Source organism: Diospyros lotus, chromosome 3 (genome assembly GCF_014633365.1).
Source record: "Diospyros lotus cultivar Yz01 chromosome 3, ASM1463336v1, whole genome shotgun sequence".
Lineage (NCBI taxonomy): Eukaryota > Viridiplantae > Streptophyta > Magnoliopsida > Ericales > Ebenaceae > Diospyros > Diospyros lotus.
Window position 1 is genome coordinate 19,407,543 of NC_068340.1, and position 15,215 is coordinate 19,422,757.

At 38.5% G+C, this 15,215-nt stretch overlaps 1 long non-coding RNA gene across 2 annotated transcripts; it reads left to right on the plus strand.

Annotated features, from left to right (window-relative positions):
- The first annotated feature begins 11,575 nt into the window (after positions 1 to 11,575).
- On the plus strand, positions 11,576 to 14,315 carry LOC127797821 (uncharacterized). Of its 2 annotated transcripts, XR_008022287.1 has the most exons (4): positions 11,576 to 12,351; positions 12,588 to 12,671; positions 12,981 to 13,744; positions 13,833 to 14,315. It is a non-coding gene; the product is annotated as an uncharacterized LOC127797821 (long non-coding RNA). The 2 variants fall into 2 exon arrangements; XR_008022286.1 differs by having other exon boundaries at positions 12,981 to 14,314.
- The last annotated feature ends 900 nt before the right edge of the window (positions 14,316 to 15,215 follow it).

Sequence of the window (15,215 nt, forward strand, 5' to 3'; positions counted from 1 at the left end):
ACGGACTGCTAATCCTATAGCTTTCACATGCATATCAATACATGCCTAACTCATTCCTTCCCAATCTGGACTTCTCTGATTCTTAACTCGACTCGTTGGGGATCTTTCATCTCATACAAATGCCTGCTAGGGTCCATTTGCCACACACTTATCCTTCCTTAGGTTAGACCTCGTTTCATCTTGAAACCAGCTAGGTTCCACTCGTACCCTAGGTACATCCCCTTCGGGATCATCACAATGATCTGCTCACATCGTACCACATACATCTAGCATGTATACATCACACACGACTCCTTTTGAAGTCCTTCCGTATGTTACTTATGCCATGCTTATCTTGGCCATAACATGCATATGCATTACATGCACACTCCCTTCCTGGAGCTCGTCACATGGCCTGTTGGCGACTCCTTTCCTTAAGCCTTGAGCTAACTCTCACTTTAGCTCACTCTATCTTAAGCATACAAGTCTTATCGCACCACTTCTAAGGAAAAAACTCTATTTCCTGATACATGCTTAGCCAATTCCCCAACATAGGGATGCTTCACTAATCCCCTCCCGGATTAGTAATGCCTTAGGCTCTTCTTGCCCCTTCATGACTCTTGTTATGACTCAGCTTCGTGTCCCAACACAAGCCTCAACACTTCAATCTTAAGGAATTCTCATCCTTAGAATGCTTAATATCCCCCAAATTCTCACATTCGAGTTTCTTGACACCAACACCCACACTTGGGTTTTCGGTTCTTCTTTGCTCGACCTGTATACCTCTTACTGGTATATCATCTCAACCCATGGTATTTTCCTATTCCTAGAGCAAGAATATCCGAGCATACCTTTCAAACCATCACAGGCCTTATCGCGTCGACCTAATCCTTAGGGTTCTTGAACCACACGTCCTACTTTCAAGGCCATCGAATCAATCTCACATCCAAACCTCAAGATTACAAACCAACCGTTCTCAACCCCAACTCAGCAACTAGGACATTCTAACTTACATTCATATTATGCCAGACATCCTCAACTCATAACTCTAGCAATCACTCTAATACCAATTGTAACGACCTTCTCCCACCTGCCGGGTACCACGGGTGTCCAATCGACTAAATTGTTCACCCATCAAGCCATAATTGAAGAGAGGGACTATGTTTTTATAAGAAATATCCTAGGTGGGGACTAGGCTTCGTCCTTCCCTTCGCTCCACTCTAAGAATCGGTCCCCAAACAATAAAAAGAAGCACAACATAATAGAACCCAAAACTCGAGTGAGCTTCACCTTTCTTCAGCTCATCTTACAATAAGCCAAAGGTGACCGAGGCACAAAATATATTAAAAATCTGTTGAGTACTGGGGATTTATGGGAAATTTCCTTTTTGATCCTTACACAATCCAAAAACTTGGCTCCACCAACTAAAGCCATTTACAACATAAAATCTCATAATCATATACTACACTATGCTGATTACAACCAACTAGATACCATCTAGTGCCCAACAACACATACATTCAATACACATGAATACATACAAAAATAATTACAACATACAAACCTGGGAAACAACCCTAGTCGCCACTGTTAGTGTTGGTGTCCTAATGCTAGATTTAGATGGCATCTGACATTTGTATTTTTGGAACTAATGATGTAATTCTTGCAATATCTATAACAAAATGTGTTATCATATTTTGAGGTTATATCTTTTTTCATAGCTCTCCAATCATTATATATGAATGAGTCCTTAGATTTCTTGTTAAAGGTCTTATTCTTAAGTGTTAAGAATATGTGACAATTAACCTTTGTAATACGGATATCTTAATGATAATTCCCAGTCCTTAGACTTCTTAGAAGGGGACTATGATTAGTCGAGTACAGACTGGCACATGGGATACTGCCTTTGATTAGTATGAGATGCTAATGATAAAAGATGGTGAGTCCCAAGCCATAATCCATGAAATGGATATAGTATACATGTGGGTAGGTGTTGGTGGAACACTTACTATTGTTGAAAAAAATACAACAATTAAATTTTATGATGTGAGACCTACTAGAGCTCGGCATCAGGTGAAATAAGGTTGTTATAAGAAAAGTTATCGCAAGGGAGTTTGCCATAAGGATGCTCGCCGCAAGCATGTTCACCTCAAGGGTCTATCTTGCCATAAGGATCTTTCCTTAAGCACATTCGCCTTAAGAATCTCGCCATAAGGATTTCGCCACAAGGGTCTATCTCGTCACAAGGATCTTGCCTTAAGCACCTTCGCCTTAAGAATCTTTTCGCAAGGATCTATCTTGCCACAAGGATATATCTTGCCATAAGGATCTTGCCTCAAGCACCTTTGCCTTGAGAATCTCGTCGCAAGGATTTTTCCACAAGAGGTTATCTTGCCACAAGGATCTATCTCACTACAAGGATCTTGCCTCAAGCACCTTCGCTTTAAGAATCTTGCCGCAAGAATTTTGCCATAAGGATCTTGCCTCAAGCACCTTCGCCTTAAAGGATCTTGTCGTAAGGATTTTGCCACAAGGATCTTGCCTCAAGCATCTTCCCCTTAAGAATTTTATCGTAAGGATCTTACCTCAAGCACCTTTGCCTTAGGAATCCCGCCGCAAGGATTTCGCCACAAGTACCTTGGCCTTGAGAATCTCACCGCAAGGATTTTGCTACAAGCACCTTCACCTTAAGAATCTCACCACAAGAATCTTGCCTTCAGTACCTTCGCCTTAAGGATCTCGCCGCAAGGATATTGTCCTGTTGACACTCAAAAATGGGTTAGAAGACTCATGGGAATCTTCGCCCTCGACGACCCCTGATGGCTAAGTTAATACTAGATCAAGATAATTGTTCCCAAAAATAGTAAAGACGTGGTCAATGTGTCGAAGTTTTACCAAATTTTAATGTCCCTTTTATTATCCTGTAGCTAGGTATTTATAGGACACAATTCTCAAGGATGGTTAGTGTTGTCACGTGTTTCTTGCTGAGTAGGCCATACATAAGGCGTGTGGTCGTAAACCTGGACTGTTGTAAATCAACCTTTGCTGCAAGGCCCTTACGGTAAGGCTACTGCCGCAAGAAGGCTCGTGACGCACTACCATAAGGCCTTTGTCGCAAGTGGGCTTGCGACAGACTGTCGTGAGCCTTTTTATTTTTTCTTTAAAAATCTTCCTTTTTCTTGCTCCTGATTCTCTTAATACCAATAGGGAATAGTTTCACATTTCCCCTTGGACCATTTTATCTCAAAAATCATGAATACCTTAATGGTCATTCTCAGTCCTTAGACTTCTTAGATGGGGACTATGATTAGTCGAGTATGGACTGACACATGAGATACTACTTTTGATTAGTATGAGATGCTAATGATAAAGGATGGCGAGTCGCATGTTATAATCCATGAGATGGATATAGTATACATATGGGTAGGTGTTAGTGAAACATTTACTGAATGTGACGCAAGTGATAAATCACATGGCTCAGAGGATCTATAATCTATCACAGGTTTCAATTGTGTTACTGGTCCTTTAATCGGAGCAACATAGTTGTCTCATGTGTCGGTGCCAGGGATTTGTTGTTGCTAAGAACCATCCAGTTATCGAGTGGAATATGCACTGTGTGGTCCCTGTGTAGTGGCATATGGAGGCAGGTGATTGCTAATGGGATCCATCGACCTCCGGCGTGAGGTGAACAACCTATGCGATTAGTGGTGGTCTTGATTGTAGAAACCCCTAGCCAAAGTACACTTGATTGGAAAGTGTTCCAGTGTCGGGAAGAGTTCCGATGTGTCATCTCAATCTCACCACACTTATTTTGGCATAGTCATCAAGTTAGGGAGTTTTATCAGTCCATGACTCTCACTCGATCGGGATGATAACGAATGAAGGGATTATAGTACATTGGAATCGAAAGCCCAAATAGGTTATATTATGAAGTAAGACTTCATTACTGGTGGGATCACCTTGACATAATGCTAGTTGTCACTGAGGGTCTTTTGGGGTGCTTCGAGGAGATGGGGAGATCCTTGTTGTAGACCAAAAGTGTTTGGTTAACTTCAAGGTGGTTGACGTGTCCAATTGCTACTTAGTAGTGAACCTAGAAGGTCACACACATATTCGGGTGTGATGGTTCACTAAGTGATTAAGGCTGAAACCGTCATTAAGAGTTAATGACATTGTAATTAAGAGTTAACAGATAAGGTTAAATGATTAATTAATAAGGAGTAATTGTCAAGAGTTGACGAGTATGCCGTTAAGAGTTAACGGGGGCCTTAGTGTCATTATGAGATAATGAAAGTGCTATTAAGAGTTAATAACGGGCTTAGATAAAAGTTTTGGAAACTTTGGATAAAGGGGCTAAAACGGTCGACAGCCTTAGGAACCGGTTGACTAGTTTCGAGAGAAACGGTTGACAGCTCCTTTTGAGTGGTCGACTGGTCCTGTTTGTAGAGGGTCGTGAATGCACGATTTTTTTTTTTGTCGTCTTTTACAAAGGGAGGACGACGTGCATCCTTCTGGTCTCTTCCATGCCCCTAGCTCGATTTGCATTTCCCTTGTGTGTTATGAAGAGATTTGGGCGGCTAGGGTTTTGGATATCTTGATATATATAAGCCAAAAGAGAATGTAACTGTTAAATTAGAGTTTTCTCTTAACCCTAGCCCAAATCTCTCTCAATCTTCAAAGCTCAAAAGACTTTCTAAATGCCCTCTTTCCATTGCTTCTCTTACTTCTTGATTGCTATTGTAGCTCATTGCTCTTGATAGTGAGACTATCAAGCTTGAGAAGCCATTATTGATTTGAACCCATTTGATTCCCAGCCATAATCTCCCTTGTTCTCTTTGTCTAGCACAAAGAGAGAGTAGTGGGATTCACTATCTCGTTGGAGCGTGGACTCAATAGGTCATTCGAATGGCTTGTGCAAACTCTTTACAAATTGAATTACTATTTGAAATTCATTCGAATGAATTTCGCACTCATTCGAATGATTTTAAAAATTTAAAAAATAATAATAAATAAATTAAGATAATAATAATAAAAAAATAAAAAAATAAATAAATAAATAAAAAGTTTGAACAAATGCATTCGACTGTTGTCTCTCACCATTCGAATGCATCACTTAAAAGTAAAAATATTAAAAAAATAATATTAAAATAATAAAAAAAATAAATAAATAAAAAATAAATTTGCAAAAATCAATTTGAATGTTATTCCAGTAGCATTCAAATGAATTACCTAAAAAATAAAAATAAAAATAAAAATAATAAAATTATTTTAAAAGAAATCTAAAAAAATCAATTTGAATGTTATTCCTCTGGCATTTGAATGAAATACTTAAAAAATTAAAAAAATTAATTAACAAATGTATTCGAAAGTTGATCCTATAACATTCGAATGAATTACTTAAAAAATTTTAAAAATAAATAAATAAATACAAAATTTAAAAAAAAAAAGGAAAAGAGAGAAAAAAATGAAGAATCAATTTAGATGAGCTTGCTATAGCATCCGAATGCATTAATTAAAAATAAGAAAATAATAATAAAAATTAATGAAAAATTAAAAATTAAAAAATAATAAAAAGAAAGAGAAAAAAAAATTATGGGATTCTTTTGCCCCTTTTTACTCCTACAATTATCTTGCATACATATATATTTTTTTTGTTTGAAGATTAATATACTTTCATTGATACTTGTTCTATCGTATTAGATTTTTATGCTCTTAGCCAATTTGAGTTTGCAATTTGAGGCATGAGTGTGATGATTTCTTATTTGAACCCATAAATGTATAGGATTTAGAATGAGTGATCTGTATGCATAGATTGTTCTTTGATTGAAAATTTGTTTGTTGGGCATGAAATCTATTGAAATAGTAATTAATTGGTTAATGCACTACATGATTCCTCAACTTAAGTGGAGACTGTTACCTAGTGTGAGAAATTGAGCCTATTAAATGTTGTTTCTGAGTGAATAAATGCTTACTCTAGTTGCAGTTTTCTTGCCTCTCATGTTTTTCAATAGCTTCGTTACATTACTTTGCTTTGAATGCCAAAAATGTCAATGAAAGAATTAAACTGGTTTCAAATTCTAAAATTTGATGATTGAGTGGAAGTGTGTCATAGGATGTGACAGTGGAATTCTTTTGTTGAAAAATTGGAGCCTATTAACCTATTTTCTTTTTCTATTATTTTCTTTTATTAGCCTCATTGAGCCTATTAAATTATTTCTTTTCTTATTACCCTCATTTTATTCTAAACCATGTAAATATTTGCCCCACCTAATGTGTACGGGAAATAGTCTATCTTAGTATTGAAAATTGAAAAGAGAAAAAAAATGATGGAAAAAAAAGAAAAAAAAGAAAAAAGAAAAAAAAAACTTGCAGCTATTCAATAAAAAGCTGATGAGAAGATGTATGCTTTCATAGTGTTGATTCATTTTTTTGTCAACATCAAATTCAAAAAAAAAAAAAAAATAGAAAGAAAAAAAGAAAGAAAAAAAAATGAAAATGAGAATATGCTTAAATAGAATTATTTCCCGGGATACATTCCTTCGAATCCTTTATCCTTTCTTTGTTTACCCATCCACCCCTAAGCCCCGTTACAATCTTTATGCAATCCCTCTACATCCTATGACACATGGAAGCTTGAGATTTGAATTTTAGAGTTGAAATTTTGTTTAATTTTTGAAGTTGTGCATTTGTGCATTTTTCCGATCATGAAGCTATGTCAAAATCCCTTTTCTTTCATTGAAGTCCATTTTTCATTTTAGGATGACACCGATTTGAATTTGTTTTGCATTTACTCTTATTACGGTGCATCCCAAAGAGTAGCCATGAGGGATCATTTTTCTTCGAGTGTACACCTGAGAGGGTTTGAAGTCAAAGCTTAGAGGTTGTAATGCGGGTTTGCTAATTTATTTGATTGCTTTTTCTATGATTGAGTGTCCTATGACGAAAATCTGACAAAGAATGGTCAATTGCGTGTTAGAGCAGCTTATTCTTGTTTTAATAAATTTTGATTTCAAATTTGAAATTTAAACATTAATGTTGATATTGTGAATGAAAATTGGCCAGTATAAAATCTGATTGCTATGGGACTAGCAATGTTTAAGTTGGGGGGTGTGATTGATGCTCAAAAATGTCAAAATTTATTATATTTATACCCCTAGTTTAATCTTAAAATTAGTTTTAATTGAATATTTATATGCAATTTGTGGTTATATGCAGGTTTAAAAAAATTAATATATATATATCATATAAGTGCATGCATGAAGCATATATATAATATAATATATCATATAATATATATAACATTATAACATATTATAATGTCTTGGCAGCCATGCGTGAAGCTCAATCCGATAAAGCCAACATTCATTTGGATGCTTCAAAATACCCATTCGGATGGATGAAGTCCAAGTACTATTGAAGATCAAACTCATTCGAATGACTTGTCCCTCATCCGGATGTGCCATTTCCAAACTGTTCAACGCTATTTCAAGCACCATCATCGGAATCCTTTTTTGAAGATTTTGTCAGAGCACGCACAAATGACCGTGGTGGCATGCGACGTAATTTCTTCTTTGACCAGGGCCATTTGCAGAAGATGAATATATATATATATATCTATCGTCGACTTCAAGAAAAAAAAAGATCCCCATTCGCCATTTTAACTAGAATAAGGGGAAAAGCACACTGTTCTATTCATTTATTTTTGTTCTTAAATTCCATTAGTTTTTTGTTTCTTCATGTTGTTCTAGTGTTCTTCATTTCAGTTACTTACATTTTGCAGTTTTTCTTTTTGTTCTTTTCATTCTGTAACTTTAATTCATTATTCATCTACATTTCTCTAATTTCAATTTCAGTATTTACATTCCAGAACTTTAATTCCTGTCTCTTTAATTTCTTTTTCTTTGGAGATGTGTGGCTAAGCTTAAACTTGGGCCAAGGCGAGGACAGTGTCCAATGCCATAGATTTCCTAAGATAGCCGAACTTCAAATGCATTACCAGAAACCTGATTTAATTTGAGTATTGCGCGTTCATTGAATCTTTGAATTTGGAGTGGAGCATAAGCCTAACTTAGAGTCTCCATGCCATGTATGGAGGTTACTTAAACTGGAGATGCTATCATATCCAAATCCAAATGGATTATCTGATTACTGCATATTAACTGTATTTTAATTTATGGTAGTTGCTTAGCGTAGAATCTCTCATGCCATGTATGGAGATTGCTAGACCAAGAACTACCATCATCTTGAGATGCATTTTAATATCAAAACCTCAAATTAATTCAGACACATGTTTTTGGTACCTATCTATCTGTTGGGAAGTTATGGAATTGGCACTGAACATTGCCTTGACTCAAGACTTCTTACAGTTACAGTACTTCATTTTTGTTCACTTAAAATCAAATGAATTGGCCTGACAACCCAATTTATATCGTGGCTCTATTTTCATTTTATTAACGATCTCCCAGTGAATCTACCTGGACTTTCCCCGAAAATTAAATTGTGTTACAACGCACACTCGTACACTAGAGAGTATAAACGTCTTGTGCCTGCATGCTTGTTTCTTTCTTTGTTTATTTTGTATGTGTTTGTTTGAAATAAATGCACAAGGTTAAGCGCAACCAATTTTGAGGGGTGAAAGTATAATAAAATTTTGACATTTTTGAGCATAAATCAATAGGCCCCTTGTAGTTTCGAGGGGTGGTTTCTGTTTAAATGAAAGGATTGTTCGGGAGCAGTTTTTGGAGCAAGAGTTGTTGCCTTGGGTGGATTTCAGCCCTACATCGACATTCAATAGTTGAGAGGTAAAATAACTAAACCCCCTATGGCATGATTTGATTTTTGATAGCATATGGACATTGGAAACTAGTCTTGCAAGGTGTTTTCGTTCTTGTTTCCGTTGCTATGTTTAATGTTTTCAAAAATCATTTTTGAAAATGGCTTAAACCCTTGCATTGATACTCTAATAGTTGGCGTTCCTTGTCACTAACCTCGACACCTAGGTAGATCCATAGCCAAGCCTCCTGACAAACTCAGAATGACCAATAGTAGTTTGGTGAATAATCCTGGGTCTAACTTGGAACCCCTACATTGGACAAACCCGAAGGGGCCCATAAAAAAGCATGAAACTACGGTCAACCCCATAAGACGAACTCGCTCAGCTATGATTTGGTGCTATGGCCCTAGGCCCTTCTTAATCCCCAAATGCCTTCCGAAGCAATGCACGCGGGCTGACCCAGATCCCTTGCGTGAGTCCGATGTTAAGCTATGGGCTAACCTTAACTCCTTGGTAGATTTGGTGCTAAGCCTCCCGACAAACTCCAAAAGTCCGGTAGGATTCCAATCAATGACCCCGGGCCGAACCTGGACCCCCCGTGGTAGACAAGTCTAGAAAAAAGGCATAAAAATATGGGAAACACGTACAAGGCTAGATGGCCGCCTCGAATACCCGAAGGTGATCCACCATAATGCCCCTTAAGACAACCTAGATTCAGCAATGTAGTTCGATGTTGAAGCAAGAGACTAACCTAGATCCCTTGCGTAAGTCTGGTGCTAAGCCTACGGGCTAACCTTGACTCCTTGGAAGATCCGACGCTAAGTCTCCCAATAAACCTAAACACGTGGTTGGAATCTGGTGCTAGGAAAACCTGGATATGCGGTGACCATCCGATGCAGGGCCATTGAGTGAGGAGTAGCTACTGGGAAGACCCGCGAAACCCTTGAAGTTGCAGGGTGAGGTAGACATAGACTCCTCACCAAACATAGGTTTCGAGTTTATAGTTGGGATCCAGTGCTTAGCATGGACTCGAAAGGGTGGAAATAAAGGGTGTGAGTGTCTCTCAGGTGGGTAAACTCCTATTGCAAGTAGCTCGCACACACCACAAGAATAAAGAAACGAATATAACAAACAAAATTGACATACAAGCAAGGTGCAAAGAAAGCAACAAAAATGATAACCTTTCATCATTATGCACGAGATACTATGTTAAAACGAGCCTTGGAAAAAGTACATTAAAAACCCATGCATATAAAAAAAGGGGGTAGTACAGAAAACAAGTAAAAAATATCATCGTTTACAGCCCAAATTCAAAAGAAATATAAAGGAAAAGATCTATGCTAATCTTGAGACAATTGACTAGTTAGAAGCTCTATTCCCCCTTGATGTGAACCTTGACAAGCGTCGGCGGCTAGGTCTAGCTCTAGACCACCCTTAATTATTTGGACTGTGTTGGTCATCTCCAACATGATCTCGCCTTCCTCAGTATCGGGGGCAAAGGGGCTCCTAAGACCCAACAAGTTGCTCAGATTGTCTTCCAATGTTTGTCGCATGCACTCGTTCGGCCTAGGGGTCATTGGGTTAGTATTTGTGCCAGTCAGGAGGAATTATAAAAGACAAAGCATTCACGAATATCATCTCTGAGAATGATTCCTCGAGACGTCTGGATTCTAGGAAGCTATGACCAAGATAGAATTTGAACTTGGAGAAACAACTGGCATACTCATCCTTGCGGCGATAACAATCATTGGACATGTAACGACCCGTTAGAGAGCTTAGAATTTATTTAGAATTATTTAAAAGTATTTTTTTCAATTAAATATTTAATGTGGCAATTTAGAGATTTTTAATTGAGAAATAACACTTAATGACATTTAGTTATTTAAGAATTTGTGTAAGGACATGATGGTCATTTAAGAAGTTGTTATTAGAATTTAATTTCTAATTAGTGATATTATGAGATGGCTTATCCTCGCGTAAGGAGAAGTCTGAGAGGTCTCCAAGTTATAATAGGAGATTGAGATGGGCTTTTAGGGTTGTTCTCCATTATATATATATATATATTCGTAGTGTTTAGTTTTTTCTTCACGTCGTGAAGAATAGAGAATTGGAGAAGCTTCAACCATGATATTGGCATAGGAGATTTCCATCGAAGTCATAGAAGTCGATAAGAGAGATTGAAAGGCAAGTATGTAATACCCAGTATTACATGGTATTGAGAATAAATAATTTCTGATTATTTTGAAAGGACCTTGGGCGGTCCGGGAAGCCCAAGGGTCGGTTTCGAGAAATTAATTAATAAAATTGCTGAATTGATGGCATTGAGTGTCTCGGGACTTGGATGTCTAGGGAAGAGGGCAAGAGATTGATGAGAGTCTCGAGATGAGGATAGTGACGCTGGAAGCGGTCCGACCAGAAATAATTTTCGAAATAAATTCTGTATAAACCCGAGTGGGTGCCAATACCGAATAGTCAGAGGGGACCTCTTGGAAGCTGAGGGGACCCTAGGGGTGGTTCGATTTTCTGAGTAAGACAACCCTTAAGTGTTTTTGGGTCGAATAAAGGTCTCGTGCAGGCGTAGGGACGAGGTTAGTATTCCCGAGTAGCGGTCGGTTATTAATTTTGATAAATCGAGATTTGGTGTAGCTTGGTGGTATAATTTAAAGTCTTGGGAGGGTCCAAGAGCAATTATAGAAAATCGCCAAGTGCAATTATTATATTCCTTAAGTGAAATTATGGAAAAATTAATGGGTTAAATATGTAATTAGTACATATATATATAAATATGCGTGAGGAAGCTTCCTTGAAGCTTCGCATCTCTGATATTGAAATGGCCGAAACAGAGAGCTCGTGTGAGGTGGAGAAGTGGCCGAGTGATGGAAGAGAAGAGTGATTTTGAGAGATTGTGAGAGAGAGATGATGCGAGAGATGAAGAGGAAAATGACGAGAGAGGGAGAGCTCGAGGGAGCAGCAGCCATGGCTACCATTTGCTAGCCAAATCAAAGAAGCAGAGAGGGCTTGGGAGAGCTAAAGCCGAGAGAGTGAGGCCGAGAGCTTACTCGAAGAAGAGAGAGACCGTGGTTGAGGAGGAGGCACTTGGTGGAGCACCAGAAGCTTCGAAAGCCGGCCATGGCAGCCGCGGCTAGAGGCGATGCAGCGGCGTCGAAGGAGGCTGGTCATGGCTGCTTGCGGTGGAAGTGCCGAGGGCCGGCGGTGGTGCGTCGACTGGTGGCGGACTGAGCTGGAGCAGTGACAGTTGGCGGAGGGCCAGCGGTGGTGGTCGGAAGCAACCGAGCGCGCAGACGTCGTGCGCGCGTGAAGAAGATGAAGGAACAGTGAGCGTGCAGGGGAGGCGCGGAGAAGAAGAGAAAAATAAGAGAAAAAGAAAAGAAAATAAAAGAAAAGAAAATAATGGAAAATTATGAAAAATGGAGGAAAATAGGTAAAAATCCAAAAAAATTGGGGAAAGTCTTGGAAATTAATTTGGGGCAAGAGGAGTGGGCCGAAGGTTCAATATGGGAATTTGAGGGCATTATGGCGGTCCAATAGGCGATGCCAATGTGGGTGATTAACCGATTTTCTCTTCCAGATTAACTGAGGTGAGTTAATTAATTCTTTTTAGAATATTTCCTTTATGTGAGATATTAAATTGTGTAGAGTAATTAATTGTTGGATTAAACCCTGGGCCGGGGTTGTTTGTAAATTTTGGACGGCTGGGGTATGCCGTGGGTGGTGTTGTTTGGAGATACTGTTGATGGGTGATTTTGCGGTGTAAGCAAAAGCGAAGGCGTTGGTTAATGTTTGATATTGTGGGGTTTTGTCTGTTTGCCTCTAGGTTCGACTGAGAGGCAGTGATCCTAGAGGAACTGAAGGTTCAGGCTGGAGTTCATGCCGAGGCAGAGATAAGGCTTCGAGCCAGGTAAGGGACGGCCCCATGTGGAGGTGGCCTTGCAAGTTGGTAAATGTGTTTGATAATGTTTTTATGTTGCATTTGCATGTAGTGGTTAACACTTGCGTGATGCGAGATCTAGTGGACCTGTGACCATATGGAGGACTAGTGTTGTGAGGGCTGATAGGTTAATGCCTCAAACCTTGGAGGGTTGTGAGGATGAGTGGGTCTAGCCTCATTTGCATGCATTGGCATACATAAACATGGTTATATTCATATTTACGTGCATTGCACCCTTACTGAGTCTTTATGACTAATGATGTTTTACCTCATCTGTAGATGATGCAAGTCCAGATGTAAGCAGGGATGGTGCCGAGAGGCTGTTGTGGCAATTAGTTTGTTGCCTGAGACGTGTTGTTGTGTAATCTCCTGTATTTTCTTATATGCATTCATGTGCTTGAATGTAAGCGTTATTGAGCACTAGTGGTATTTAATTGTTGTAATCATTATAGGGTGATAGATGATTGTGAGAATGCGTGTTGTATATGGCTTAGTTGGAGAAGCCGAGTTTCGGACCGAGTAAAGATCAGTGAGGTATGTTCTGATAAATCCCCAATACTCAGTGAAGTGTTTGTTATGCTAGCTTTGTGTCTGGGTCACCTCTGGCTTGCTATGAGGCGAGTTGAAGAGAGGTGAAGCTCACTCGGGTTTCGGGTCTCGGTCCGCTGAGTTTTTCTTGTTTGAGTTGGGACCGATTCCTGAGTGGAGTGAAGGGAAGGATGAACCCTAGTTCCCACCTAGGGCATTTCCTGTTGAAACATAGTCCAACCCTTTAGTTGTGGTTTGTCGGGTGAGTAATCCGGTTGATTATTTACTGGTGGCGCCCGTAAGTGGGAGCGGGTCGTTACAAAGTATCTTCCCTATAATCCCTTCCATTACAGGTTCTTGTGAGTACGTTTTCAGATTATTCAATAGCGTCATTAAGTTTCAATTTTGTATCAGTAAACAGATACATTTATATATCTATATATATGTATGCATATAACAATGAAGTCATGAGCAAGTATCTATCCCGGTAAACCTTCTTACGGGATCATGTTTCGGTAAGGTTGGGCCCCTATTACTTCCCTTGTCTTTATTTCTATATTACTTGTTATGCTTTGTAACTCATTCGTTTGTGCATCGTTCCAGGTAAAGGCAAGACTACAGAAGATGGGGAGCCTAGCAACATGGGGTCTAGTGTCTAAACGTGTACAGAGCTGTCACAGACAAAAGATCTTCGTGGGTTTTTTTTTTTTGGTTATGGTGACTGAGTTCGTGGATGTATAGCCATTGAGGGCCCTATTTTGTCTTCCTGGTAATGCTTCGAGTATAAAGCCCTTTGTATATGTTAGTACACAATGTTTAATCGCATATGGAGTCTTATTGTTGGATATAAAATGCTATGTTGTGTTCTCTTATGACTTCAGCAGGTACAATTTCTTCTTGACGCTCCTCCCTTGGTGCCTCGACTGAGGTTTCTAAGGGTGGAGTTGTCATAAGTTTGGTGTTAGATCTGGGTTTGGGGTAAGTCTCTATACATGTAGTCCTGGCGGGTAGAGTTAGGGGGATGTCCTATGAGTAAATGAGAGATAGTTTGAAAGTAAAGCAATATCGCTACGGGGCAAGCAACGTATTTAAATATTTTTTAACCTTACCCCGATCCCAGTGATTGAATCAACGTCGAAATCAAATCATTCACATACAAATAAAATAAATCTCTTCTTTAGATTTTTGAGTCGTCCGCGGATTCGAGCCATCCAAGCGTCCGGCCTCTAACTTGTGATACGCGACACGCGTCTGTTGGCAAGGAGAGCAGAATAAGAGTGCTAGCTCCTTCTCCTTTTTGCGGCTTGTGTATGGATAGAAAAGAACATCCATGTTTTAAATCAATGCCAAAAAGAAATGGGGAAGAATGAACAGCAATTGTTTTTCAACTCTTGAAAAACTATACCAAAAAATCACTAGTGTGGGCAACCCATAAAGGGGTATTTATAGAGTTACATCCTAGGGTTTCTTAAATCCTAATGGATTGGGCTAGCCTATTAATTCTAGTTCAACTAGAATCTTAAATGGGCTTATTCTAGTCCAACTAAAAATATAATTAGTGGCCCAAATCTATTTATAAAATATTTAACCCAAATCTAATTCATGCCTAAATATTTATTATTTAATATTTGGTCCAAATCTAATTTAGCCTAAATATAATATTTAATATTTGGTCCAAATCTAATTTAGTCCAAATATAATATTTAATTTAATATTTGAGCAAAATCCAATTTAATCCAAATATTAACTTAAGCCCAAATATATATTATTTCTTATTTGCCACTCTATCAAATAGAAAATTATTAAATTAGAAACTGCTTCATAATTTAATCAATTGCCATTTTAGGAAACTCTTTCTTTTATGATGACCCCTCGTCATATTGACGTCATTACGTCTATTTGTTCTTTTTTCATGAGAACCTACAACGGCATAACTTCTTGCCGAAGTGTCCCACTTAACCATACGTCCACTCTCCTGATTTAAGC